This window comes from Ochlerotatus camptorhynchus, unplaced genomic scaffold (assembly GCF_037179485.1).
Source record: "Ochlerotatus camptorhynchus isolate MF236.1 unplaced genomic scaffold, CSIRO-AGI_Acam_v1.1 ptg000099l, whole genome shotgun sequence".
Taxonomy (NCBI): domain Eukaryota; kingdom Metazoa; phylum Arthropoda; class Insecta; order Diptera; family Culicidae; genus Ochlerotatus; species Ochlerotatus camptorhynchus.
Window position 1 is genome coordinate 1,814,901 of NW_027040589.1, and position 13,873 is coordinate 1,828,773.

Genomic DNA, 13,873 nt, shown 5'->3' on the forward strand with positions numbered 1-13,873 from the left:
ATGCAAAGAATACCCACTGTACTGTTTCGATTTCGTGGATTTAGTTGTTCATAAGAACTTCTCTCTGGAAGTGGAAATTTTACACACCCAACCGGTGGATGTAAGATTCGCTTACAATTATGTGGGATTCATCATCAGAGGATGTAAGTGGAGACCGCATGAACCGAGGATGCGATATACCTAGCTGCGGTCCGATGTAAGAAAATTGGAGACCGAAAAATGTGGAGTGTATTAGTGAGTGAAATTAATTATGTCGAAAAAAAAATAGGAAAAAGGTTGCCGACTGGACTCGAACAACGAACGTTGCGATTATCAGACCTGTGCTTTCTCCACTGCTCTCTCCATGCTTCTGAATAAGGATAGCCTAAAAGCAAACAAGAAGCGCTCATTTCCTCTCACACTCGACTTCGTATGCTTTTTCTGCTGGAGAGATTCGAGGCAAGGGTGTACGTCGTTCTACCATGTTATACATAAAAATCAAGGCAAATGCTTGCTTGTGTAGGTGAAAGCACAGACAGAACACGAAATAACAAGGCAAAAAACCATTACATCGCCTGCAAGGTCAACTTCTAACATTCGCTGCGATGTTCATGAACAGAGGATGATAGGAAATGGAACTAACATTCATTGTAATAGATTTTTGGTTTGCGTGCACTTTTTCACACGGAAATTCCTTATGATTTCCCCCGGAAGACTCTTGTGATCTCTCCTGGAACTTTCTTCTGACTTGCCAGAAAACCTTGTGACATTCTTTGAAAGTGTCTTCCGGTCTTCCATGGGATGTTTTTTCAGAGTTCCGCCGGAAATGCCTTCCAACTTTTCCTGGAAATTTCTGTCACCTTGTCCAGGAAGTTTCTACCGGCTTCCCTTGGAACTTTCGTCCGGCTTCTCTGGAGAGGTTCATCAAATTTAACCGGAAGCTTTTTCTGACTTCGCACGAATGTTTCATCCAACTTTCCTTGGAATTTTCATCCATTTTTATTCGGAAATTTCTTCTACCGATCCTCGAAGAAACTTACATGACTTCCCCGGATTTTGATTACCTTTTTCTCTCAGAAGATTCATCTGACGTCCACCGGAAAACTCGTTCGACTTCTCCACGAAATTTCTTCCGTCTTCATTAAAAGTCCATCTGGGTTCCCCCGGAAGTGATTCCAAGAGAGTTCTGAGAAGAATTGTGACGAAAACTGCAACTAAAATCTGAGGATTGCTATCAAGGTTGCTCTGAGAAACCATTTATCGTCAGGGGGAAAATGAAGACCATGATTACTAGACTGATGCAAAATTTACAATTTTCATTCCACAGTGCTCAAAAACTTTCAAATTGGGTTCTGAGGAGCCTCCCAAAAATTGGCCTCATTTAGTAAGAAACTGACTTGGCACAAACCATTTGAAGTTTACGTGGAAAGTATTATAAGAAAACCAAAATTTTTGTTCATATCGATCAAACAATTCACCATATTGCTCTGCTTTGAAAAATGATAACTGGGCCTGGAATTTTATCAGCTACAACTTTGTACAATACCGCTTTTCGGTAAAATCGAAGACCCCATATCAAGAAGACTGGCAACTTTGCCAGAATCCATGCGACAGACACAATAGCGCTGCGCTTGAGTGAAGGTGGAAGCAAAGCATAGAAAAATGAGCAAATACCCAAACCTTTCTTCTGAGGATGTAACCTTTGCTATCAAATTTGTTCGAAGCATTTACCTTTGAGCGGCAGATGACGTGATTGTACCTGTCTTATAGCGTTCGTATGAGCAAATGGAAGAGTTGCCAGTCTTCTTGATTTGTTGTCTTCGGTAAAATGTAGAGAACAAAAGTAACTGATATCTGATGACTATACGCAATCAACTGTTCAGCAGGCAACATTGTTGTTTCTGACGAGTAGAATATTTAGATCACAAAAATCATGGCTACTATGTTACACTGCAGAATTCAGTGTTGTCCACAAAACAGCTGCTTGAACCATAGTAAAGAAAACATACCATATCCGAAAAGTTTTCCCCAGGAAAGTGTCGGAAAATTTACTCAAACTATGAGTGACCTACGTTGTAGCGATTTTGAGTAATCTGAACTCAAATATGCGATTGGTTTGGAAAGTATTTTTCTTCTAAATCATTAAAAATAAACTCACGCCGACCCACGCCGCTGCTGCCGAAAATATTTTGTTCGGCGCGCAGGTCTAATTGGAACGGAATATCATGCTGGATTATGATTTTCAAGCTCCTTTGATATTGCGAGACTATTCACATGATTCCGTTGCAGATCGTTGTCTTAGGAAGGGAAAGGATAGTTTGCTATCTCTCTTTACTCTTCATCGATGGCGCGTTCGGATGAAAAGCAAAAATCATGAAACTCAAACTCACCACGGTATGGTTAGAATTGTAGCTGGTGAGTTTTGTTAGCTTGATATTCGTTGCTATATTAGCCACAGTTGCTTGCTTGTTGATTTCTGTCTTCGAACATTTAGTGTGAAATTGGGCATTGGTGAGATTACTGAGATCACTGGCCTTACATTTTATTATTTAAGTTCCAGTAAGTCGATTTTTGTCAAAACAGTTTTTTTTTTAATAAAACCAGATCTCGACGTTTCATGCATTTTTAAGTCATTCGCCATCGATAAAAATGTTCTATTTCGGATATTTCATACCACATTATTGAGATGAAAAAAGTTCATACTTGGACCGATTTGCAGCACCCTAAATAGATGGAACCATAATTTAGCATAGAGTCTCTTTTAGAGCCGATAAACATATTGTATATGGTCCGTTTGAAAAATTAGGTGGTCATTTTTTCCCATACCTTCATTTGCAACTCATGCAAAAAAAATTAGCGCTCTAGTGCCGTATTTACCCCCAGACGATAATAGGTAAAAGTATTGAGTAGTTCCAGGCCAAACAACAACAACAAAAGAACCTTTTTTAGTCTCGACCTTCTCCGATTTGCATGAAAATTTGCATAATTGTTTGTTATGGGCAATCATTCAATTTAAAAAAAAAAATCGGTCATTTTGGATTTTGTAATTTTTTTTCACAATGCCGTCTTTGAGATTTTTCAATAAATTGATCATTTTGTCAAGCTTCTGCATTCATGTTCCATCAGATGTCACTGCTGTTGTTTGCGGTGACATCTATCGGAAACTAGGCACAATCTGTTTTCCTATAATTGTTCACAGAGGACACTGCAGTGCAAACCATGTCTGGTACCTCTATATATGCATTTAGATTATTGTTCGAAGTCCCTCCTTTTTTACACATTCTGCACACAAAATAGCTCACCCCTCACATAATTTCCCGCCGAATTTTATGTATTGGGCGGGGCATAAAGTATCTTTTGCGCAGAATTTGTAAAAAAGGAGGGACTTCAAATGTTAAAGCAAATGCATATATAGATGTACCAGACATGTTTTGTAGTGTCAGGTACTCTATTTTGTAATCTGTGAAAGGGAAATCACAAATCGAGTGTCAAGAAAATACATGGCATATTGAGAGATTGAGGTCGTGAGAGAGAATTTCTCTCTCAAATTTGAATTTTTTTTGGCTCTCTGGGGACTGGTAGAAGCGTTAGGTTCCTATACACTGAGGCAAATAAACGTATGAATCTCATAAGTCTCGACTTATAAACGACACATATGAATTTCATAAGCGTGACTTATGGGGTGTTTACACTAGCGGTAATGAACTAGCTGCTAGCAAAAAAGCTCACTAGGATAATCAGCGTCTAGCAGCATGAGATTTCATGAGTAACTGAAATTCGTGCTAGTTGGCTAGTACACTAGTGCTAGCAAATCCGCACAGATGTCTAACATGAGGGAGTTTTTATAGGCCTTTAACCATTTTACTTTCCCAAGCGTTAGAAGAAGAGTGGTCAACACACGGGGCCTGGAACATCAACGTCGATGGTTCGGTTCCAGTCTGCTCCATTTTATAATTTTTTATCATCATTACTTTTCATAAGGCAAATCAATGAAATTCATACCGATTTCTTGTGGCTAAAATTCATATGTTGTCCTTATGGATTTCTTACGTTCTTTTGTCGCAGTGTAGTTGTGCATGGAGACTCAATACACAACTATAGGAACCTAGCGCTTCTAACGTACTGCAACTATAGGAGCGTTTACCCTACATGCTCTGTGAGCGGAACCAAGCGGTGTGAGTCGCCTGTTCGTGAGTGACTCAATGTTTTCGTTGGCTCTTTCAATGCCTCGTCCTTTACCGTTTGGTACAAACGGTCTGGACATAGCAATGAATTGAACAGTGCAATGCCTAGGCAGTCAATAATTTGACGCTCTAACCATGGTTCTTTTTTCAAATATGAGATATTTATGCTTGGTAACAAATCAAGATTTCAGAAAGAGATTATAGAGCTTGCTCCATACGCCACAGGTGTTCGATATGCCCTTGTCAGCAAGAGCAAGACTCTGCCGGTACTAATGTTAAAAGTACTTTATTCTTTCATCAAAATTGTTAACTATGTCAAACCCGGAGCTCTGAATACTCGTTTATTCAAAGAACTCTACAAGCAAATTACTTCAGATCACGTGGCTCTTCTTTTCTACACTGTTGTGCGCTGGTTGTCCAAAGGCAATGTTCTCAACCGTGCTTTTGAATTGAAGGACGAAATCAAAACGTTCTTGAAAGTTCAAGGGAAAAATGATTTCATTGCTAATTTTAGTGTGGAAGGTTGGCATAAGCGTCTCGTTTGTTCAATAAATTTTTGTTCATCAAAATTCGCTGGACTTGAAACTACGGGACCAGTAAACTTTTTTTTAAATACTTTATTAATAAGATTTTAGTCGATGGCTAGTTCATCTCAGAGGGCTAGCAAACCCATCTAATTCACTTCCAAGATCTTCAAGCATTCAAGCAAAACTGGCCCCGAAAGGTTGGTATTGAAAATGTTGCCACGTCCAATAGACTCTGCAGTATGACGGACAAAAGAGCGAACGAGCTAAATTCGGAAATTATTGCTCATTTTCACTCACTGGATCAGTGTTGGAAAAATATCAAAAAATCAAATCTCACCAACGCCTGCGGTTGATTTTGCAAGCTGTGATATCGCAGCTCGGAATATCAAGCTAACAAAACTCACCAACTGCAAATCTCACCAAACTGTAGTGAGATTGAGTTTAAAGATTTTTGCTTTACACTCGAATGCAACCGAAACTTCCATAACGGATTGCAGCAGTCCCTTCGCGTCTGCCATCGGTAAAGATTAAAAAGGGATAGCAAACTAGGCTTTCTCTTTCTAAGAAAACGATGTGCAATGGAATCATTTTTGTGTCGAGTCAACTCTCAGCTTGATTTTTGCACGTTGTGAATAGTCTCGCAATATCAAAGGAGCTTGTTAAATCAATATCAAGCATGATATTTTGTTCCAATATCACGCGTGATATTGCGAGTGCATGAGAGCGGAAAAAATATCAATTGATTTCTGATTTTGCCAACACTGCACTGGATTATCAATGTGAGCTGTGTTTCCCTGAGCCAAGAAGATACTGATGTAGTCCACAATCCGTTTTCTTCCTCAATGGATGGCGAAGCCTTGATGAAACCCAGGATGAATATTTAGACCTGAGAATTGATTCCTCATCTCGTGATTTGGTCCGAGAAAAAGATTTGAACCAGTGGTTCTGGCGTGCCATGTCGTATCCCAAAGTTTCCTAGCAGACATTGAAGATCCTTGTCCCATTTGCATCTTCGTACGTTCGTACGAGAGCGGATTTTCTACTGATTGAAACAGCTTGAACGTTAACGAAGATATGATATTGGCATGTTCACAAACGCAGCATCGTAGCTAGATTTAAGATCTACGACAATCGCACTGTTAACATAATATTTTGAAATAAAATGAATAACTAACAGATCAAATGAATGGTTTTTATTAATCTCAGCGTAATTTATACTAGGTTCTTTCCAGGGGTCCGCGGAACACCCAATTATTGACGACGATTTTTCGCGGATTATGACTCTCTCAGGTAAACCAACAGCAGTATCTGGTTGAAGAGATTCGCTCTATGATGGTTTAGTTAGTTTGCATGGGTGCATTGTGATTCGCGAGCAATCGGCATTTAAAGGAATTGTTTACATTTGATACATAGGCCCTTTTCACATGTTTCTCAAGAATTGTCTTGAAAATCTAATGAGCAAAAATTAAGAATTCTCCGGATTTTTTTCAGTAAATCATCCTCCTGGAATCCCCTTTAAATCCCGCACAGTTTCTTTAAAAAAAATCACAGATTGTCATTGGTATTTCCTTGTATTTCTCGTCTCAATTCCATTGAGAATAACGTATTTTTACCTTACTGCATTTTCTAGAGTCATAAGTAATGCAAAATAATAATCTATGCTTCAAGTACTACTTAGCTGTTGCAATTAAACCGGAAAAACTAATGCAAAAACTAGAATATGCATATATTTAAATTCCAAGAATGCATTTCTTAAAAAAATAGATTAATTTTTGTTTCTATTACCTATGATCTTGAGGAATCACAAATTTTCCGAGGATCTGAATAAAAAAAAATCTGGTCTTTTTACTTTTACTGTTACTTCGTCGTCTTGGAAGTTTTTCAAGCCTAAGACGTTGAAAAATGGTCTAGGAAATTTTGCAAGCTCTAGTGATTTTTTCAAAGTCCTGAATTTGAATTTGAAGCATCTTTATTTCGCCGAAAATTTCACTTTGTTTTTGATTTTTTATGTAGATTTTATGCCTGGATTGAATTTTTTTGTTAATCCACCGCTAGAAAAATACACGGCAATAGAAAAAATGGTCTTAAAGTCTTGGTTTGGTATACTTTTAACCGATAAAACGGAAAAATGTTAAATTTAGAGTTATGACAGTATTGCATGAAACCGACAAATTACCCATCTGACAATATTGCCGACGACCGCAATCATCTATCTAGCCAAGATGTTATTTTAAGCAAACAATAAGAAGCCAAATAGCATTCTTGTGCCTGGTGGGAATCTTCATATTGAAAATTAGAATGAGTCATTCAAGTCGACCTTTAACAGCGTCTAACGACGTCTCTCTCTGTTCTTTCGGTCAACATCGCAAGTAAGCACGTAATTTCATTTTAAATAGTCAATAAGTAACTATTATCTTCATACCAAACAAATCTTACATAAAAGCTGAATCAAATTGTAGAATTAAAATTGAAATCCATTGATAAATGACCAAGTTACAAGTGTTTAAAACCTGACACTATTTCGTCACACTTTTTTTGTTCTTTTAGTCCTACGTCAACAATACAAGCAAAATCATAACTTTTCACCAAAACTGTGCTCAAAGAACACTCAGTTAAGGGTTCCATTTAGGAAGCAACAGACAGACTTCGCACAATATTCGACATCTCAGACTTAGACCAATTCCGAAGACCACTTATATTTTTGTAAGATCATCAATCTTACAACAAAACTGGCAAAAACTGATAACATTAAACCTTGTCACACGTACGTGCAATTCTGAGATAAATATTCGTCCAATAAACTCAGCGCAGTAAAGCCTTCACCCCGTTTACATCGATCAATAAAATAATCCCTACTGGCTACATGTCCGCAGTAATAATCCGTTAATCTATTTTGCAAAGTCATAGAACTTACCGGGAAAAAAAAATACTAAAATTAGTCGGCCACCGAAATGTCACTTAAAACCACTTTAGCTGTTCCCGTTACCGCCGTCGAGGGACAAAAACAAAGAAGAACCCCTCGTGCACTTTCCCAGCTATGTTCATATTACCATTGAAATAATGGACCGTGCACCCTCGCACGGCCGAACTGCAACATCATTCTGACATACTTTTGCTCCGCGGAAAATGCAGCCATTCAGGGGCTATTAGTTGGAATTATTTTCTTCCAGGAATAGATTGATAAAAAAATGATAAACCAACTCCAGTCACTCACTCCTGCACCAACTGGGGCTCTGTCAATGCACGTCACGTACCAACTGGGCTTTGCGACCGAACGGAACGGTATCGGTGGAATACCGCACAACAAAGAAGGCTGTGTGCATGAACGTCAGTCACGTTACTCCCCTTGAACGCCCCGCCACTGCCCAACCAACGACGAACGGGTGAAACGCTGCAATTACACGCGGGTACAACACCCCCCCCCTGATCCCCCCACCCCGCTTATCGTAATTACCGATTCACGGAATCTTGTTTGAAGAGGAGCCGGGGGGACCCCACAGATTGTCGCTTGGGTCGTACATATATGATTATTTCGCTTGCACCCGGGACGAGGAACAATTTTTGCCTATTGTTTTGCCATTTCTTCTCCCCCTGACGCGGATGCATGGGGAAGCAGAGTCAAACCAGCGAGAAACGTCATCCTTCATTATCGACACGCACACCGGAGTTCAAATGATAGCAATCGTCGTCGTCGTCGTCGTCGTTCGTTGAATGGCTGCTTTTCGGGTCAAACCGGGCAAGGAGCGAGGGGTAGTCAATTGTAGCAGAATGTAAACAAATGCACAATCCGTCCGGCCGCTGCCGTCGTGGATGGTTCCGTTTTTCTCCGGAAAAGTGGTGCATACATGTATAAATTATGTACCCTCCCTAGGTTCGACGTACGGCTCGATTCCTGGAACCCACCAGCGACGTACAAAGCGAGCGTGACTAGAGCGCAGCGGTCAACAACCTACGTGTAGTCTGTGGTCAGTTTCCCCAGTGATAAGAATGGGTGTGCTAAAAAAAAAAAGAGTAAACTGCATGTATGATTTTTATTTTGAGGCATAAATGACGTTTCGGTTCAGTCCTTATGCGATTCCACCCAAGGGGGAGAGCAAGAAGTGTATTACAACATCCTCCATAAATTAATAAATCGTAGCAGGCCGTTGAACTACGGGTTGACTCCTCTTCTCCTTTCTCATTTCGGTTGAACGACTGCTGCGATGCGATATATAATATTCATACGAAGCCGGGCAAAGCAAGCCGAAGGAGTGAGGCCTTTGACCGGCGCGCAAAAAGTCGAACGTTCCGTCCGACCTGGGAAAACCTGTTTGATCGAGCATTACGCATCATCGACCATCGGGAACAAGGGCGCGGGCGATGCAGGGCAAGAACAAGAACAGCTTCTTCGAACTAATCAATCTTAATCTCATTTCGTTCCGGCGTCGTCGATGGATAGGACTCATCACCGGGAAAGATCATTATGACGATGGTGATGGGACGATGATTCAACGACCTGCGAGATGATCATCCTAGGTGGAGACAAAGAATGACGTTCTTTGTTTGACAGCTCGCAGGAGACGTCACGCACGGTTCGATCAAGTCAGCCTTGACGATGAAGCGTATAATTAGCTGAGTGCGCGCGGAACGGGACGAATCAAGGGGAACTTATAATCACCTACACACCGGCCGGCCGGCCGGCTTGTCGAACCCCTCTCTCCAGTCCCGCCATTATCGGAATTGGAGGGACCGACAGCCTATATGTAATTCAAAACAAACGCAAGAAGAGGGAACGATCCCGATGAAAACAACAAAATTGCTATCGAAGTCAGGGTCGTCGCCGATGAGAGAGGGCACTCGCGGCGAAGAAGAGTGGGAGTTGAACGATCCAAAGTTCAACATCCGCTCGCAGCTGAGGCATCGCCCTTTCGGGTGCATCAAGCAACAGCCGACGATCGGGCGGGGTGCAAGGTGGTGAGCGACGCGGCGTGATCGTGTTTTCTCTCTCTTCATCCTTCTTTCCGTCTGTCTCCGCCCTTCGCCTTCCCACCAACCATCCCCGCCCGGCACCACCCAAGATCGGTGTGTTATTGTTTTGGTTTTGGTGCTCGTCGCGAAGGGGGACGATGACACGACCAAGGATCGACGAATAAGAGAGAAAGAGCGCCCGAAAAAGGAAGCACGGCCCGGCCCCGGCGATACCTGTTCGGGTCTGGATGAACTCCAAACGCGACCAACGCGATCAAGGTTATTGTTTTGGTCCGCAAGGGGGAGCTGGAGCTGGTTCTGGTTCGTGTACACAAACAGGTAGTTTTTCCCTTTCAGCGCGAAGCGATCGCCGACCGAGCCAGGTCGGATCTTTTCTCGCGCCGGTTGGGTCAATGGCCTTCGCGCGGCGGTTGATATTTACGAAGTCTCTATTTAAAAATAAAAATATATAAAAAAGGTTTCTGCTAGGGGAAGCGAACGTGGAATGTCCTTTTGCTCGGGCCGTTCTTATCGCGCTGGACCGTGAGCTATTTATTGTAATTGCACGTTGGTTCGCCGCTTTGCGCGCACCATAAGTGGTGCCAGACGAGTTTCATTGACCTTGGATTGGCAACAGGGCAAATAAATGTCGACAGATATTTACGGGATTGAACTTTTCACAAGCGATCTTGTTTGAGTAATATACCATAAAAAATATGATTTTGTGTGGAAATAATCAGTTTGTCGAATTCCACACAGTGCACAGTGGGATCATTCTTAAAGAAAGACGGTCAAAACTCTTTTCTCGCTTTTCTTGATGTTCTAGCGTTTAGGTGTCTTGGAAGAAGTTTCATGAAATGTTATTCTGCATCTAATGAAATATCCATATATGGGTCATTCCAGCTCAAGTGGGTACAGCACCTGTGGTCGATGTCACCGATTTGAGCCAAACTTGGCCAAAACGCTTACTTTGGCATTCTGAACAAATGCCTTTTTTGATTTTGCTCTGAAGTGGCTAGATCCTTCTCGGCTACAACCCTGGATTTTCAAGATTTTTAAACATCTTTCAGAAGAGATTACTCCACAACCAAATAAGTTATTCGTGATCTTCGAACGTCAATTTAAAGGTTTTTAATGTAGATTCTTATAGGTGTATCTAAATTTTGTTTTTGTTATAGTAACTACAGTAAACAGGCTGATAACCGGCAGGTATCAAAATTGTCAAAAAATGGCTTATTTTCACCATGGGCGGGATTTTTTATTCCTTCATATTTTGAGCTGACATTTCCAACACACTTTGGAAAACTCTTCTACTAGATGTGTTTCCAAGGGCAAATGATTTGAACAAATAGTTTTTGAGATATGACCAGATGAGTAAGTGGTAGTTTTGACCTTTTCTGGTTGAAAATCAATGCTATTTAATATTTTTTTTATTTTTTCTTGAATTCCTTCACGCCGATGACACAATAATATTTTACGTTATTTTCACATGTTCTGGGCAGGATTATCATTGTATGAAATAATAACTAGCTCATTTATTTACTTATGTCCATATTTTAATTGTGGTCCTAAAAGTGAAAAATATGTTTTTCAAAGTGTGGTGAAAATTTGAGCCAAAAATATTAAGAAATAAAAAATCCCGCCCATGGTGAAAATAAACCATTTTTTGTTTATAACAAAAACAAAATGTGGGTACACCTATAATAATAAACATTAAACCTTCAAATTGACGTTCTTAGATAACGAATAGCTTATTTGGTTGTTGAGTAATCTCTTCTGAAAGTTGGAATTTTTGAAAATCACGAAAATCCAGGGTTGTAGCCCAGGAGGATTTAGGCACTTCAGAGTAAAATTTAAAAAAAGCGTTTTTTTCAGAATGCCAAAATAAGCGTTTTGGACAAGTTTGGCCCAAATCGGTGACATCGACCAGAACATTTTAAAATTCTGTACCCACTTGAGCTGGAATGACCCATATATTTTTTTTTATTAAGGTGGTATTACACTTAGAATGACTAGCTTTTTGAAATCACAAGATAATATGTTTATGTTTTGGGTAAAGTTGTAGAACTATGAATTTCATGAAACTTTACTGAAGACATCAAGTTCCTACATCATAAGTCCAGCGAAATATAAATGGATTTTTGTCAGAACTACCTTAAAATCCGTTTCTGTTTTCTTTTGCATCATAAATCTTAACTTATTGATTTGACATGTTCTACAAGGTACTTTTATGAAGACAGCAATATTTTAAAAATATGCATAGCTATTTAAAAATTAACAATTTTAACCACGATGACCAGTGAACCGCAACAAAAGCAAGGAACTTTAAAACACCAGGATAAATACTGGGAAACGCCTCTAATTTCGATTACAAATCGAGGAAAATATTATGAAAATGATTATTGTTTAAATTGTTAAAGACGCAAATTCAGCTCCGAAACAATTCTGGAAATCATTCCAATATAATTGAGAGAAAGCTACATGAGCATTTTAACGAGAGTTCTGAGAAGAATTATTGGATAAGAATTCTAGGCCCAATTCTGACAAGAATTCAAAACTAGTTGTGACATTTTTTAAAGGGAGCTCTGATGAGAATTCTATGTAAATCCCGCGAGCTCCAAAGATGATCTTTGCAACTAGTTCTAATAGAATTCTGGGGTGATTTCTGAGGATACCTCCAAGAGAATTCTAAAGAGTTCGAAATAGATTCGAGAAGAATTCCAATGGAATCGATGTTTGAGGGTTCAATCTCAAAGGGATTCTTCAAAGAGTTTCAAGGGTATTCTGAGATGGATTTTTGAAATATGAGTTAGATTAATTTGCCGTGAAGTTTGTTTTGACAACTATAAATTTGATGTATTCACATCCGTCAAAATTGAGCAAACAATTGACATTTTGCCTGTGGGATTTTTCAGTGGGGTTAAAGGTTTAGAAACGATCCACAATGTTTCACGAAACTGACATTTGCCTATAGTAGTGAAAAATTTATCATTTAGTCAAGCTTCTGCATTCATTTCCATCAGATGTCACTGCTGTTGTTTGCGGTGACATCTATCGGAAACTACACGCAATCTATTTTCCGTTAATTGTCCACAGAGGACAGTGCAGTGCAAAACATGTCTGGTACTTCTATATATGCATTTAGATTAACATCCGAAGTCCCTCCTTTTTTACACATTCTGCACACAAAATGGCTCACCCCTCACAGGATTTCCTGCCGATTTTTATGAATGGGGCGGGACAGAAAGTATATTTTGTGCAGAATATGTAAAAAAGGAGGGACTTCGGATGGTAATCAAAATGCATTTATAGAGGTACCAGACATGTTTTGCAGCGTCAGGTACTCTATTTTGTAGTCTGTGAGAGGGAAATCCCAAGTAGAGTGTCATCAAAATACATGACATGTTGAGAAATTGAACTAGTGAGAGCAAATTTTCTCTCTCAAATTTAAATTTTTTGGCTCTCTGTGGACTGGTAGTAAAGCAGGTAAAACTGTAAAGGGAAAAATCATTTTTATTTAATTGTAGCTTGTTTAACAATAATTTCTTGGAAAAAAACTGAACAGCAAAGTCCTTGACTAATTTATTTAGGTTGTCGTTCACTTTTTTTGATCTGAATATGCACTGAAAGCGAATTATTCCCACGTCTCTCTATTTCTATATGGGGATTTTTTCACTTCCTACCAGCGGAACAGCGCCATCTCTGTGGAAAATGGGCGGACGATATGTATTGTCGTTGTCAACGCGAATGGTTTCACCAATACCAAAACAAACTTATCAAGTAAAGTTCGTAGGCCATAATTAAGAACATGTCTCAAAATTACGTCCCTAGTGTTCGGCCCGTGGTTATAAAGCGCAAAAGTGTTTCTGGGAAAAATATACACGGATTTGTGACTTATTGTTTTGAGTACAAATTCCAAAAAAATCTTAAAAACTCAACTGTCAAACTGCATTTCTTCAATTTTGATTTTTTTTTGTTTATTTAAAAAAGCTCGCGGAAAGATGCAAACTTTTGGCATGTTTAAAACCCTGGACACTTGAAAATTGATAAAAATTGTAGAACAAGAACTTTTGGTCAAATTTTGGAACTTTTTGTTTGTTTGTTTGTTTTTTTTTTGTGGTAATTTCTACACAGGAATTTGAGACATTCTAAATTGTTATCTGTTCGAATATTACATAAAGAGTTTGTTAACAAGAATTTTAAAAATATGACCTAAAATTGATATACTGAAATTTT

At 39.4% G+C, this 13,873-nt stretch overlaps 1 protein-coding gene across 2 annotated transcripts in view; it reads left to right on the plus strand.

The window, feature by feature from the left end:
* Nucleotides 1-13,873, plus strand: part of Glut4EF (Glucose transporter 4 enhancer factor) — a 258,287-nt gene that overhangs the window by 179,474 nt on the left and 64,940 nt on the right. The gene's annotated exons all lie outside the window — the stretch shown is intronic.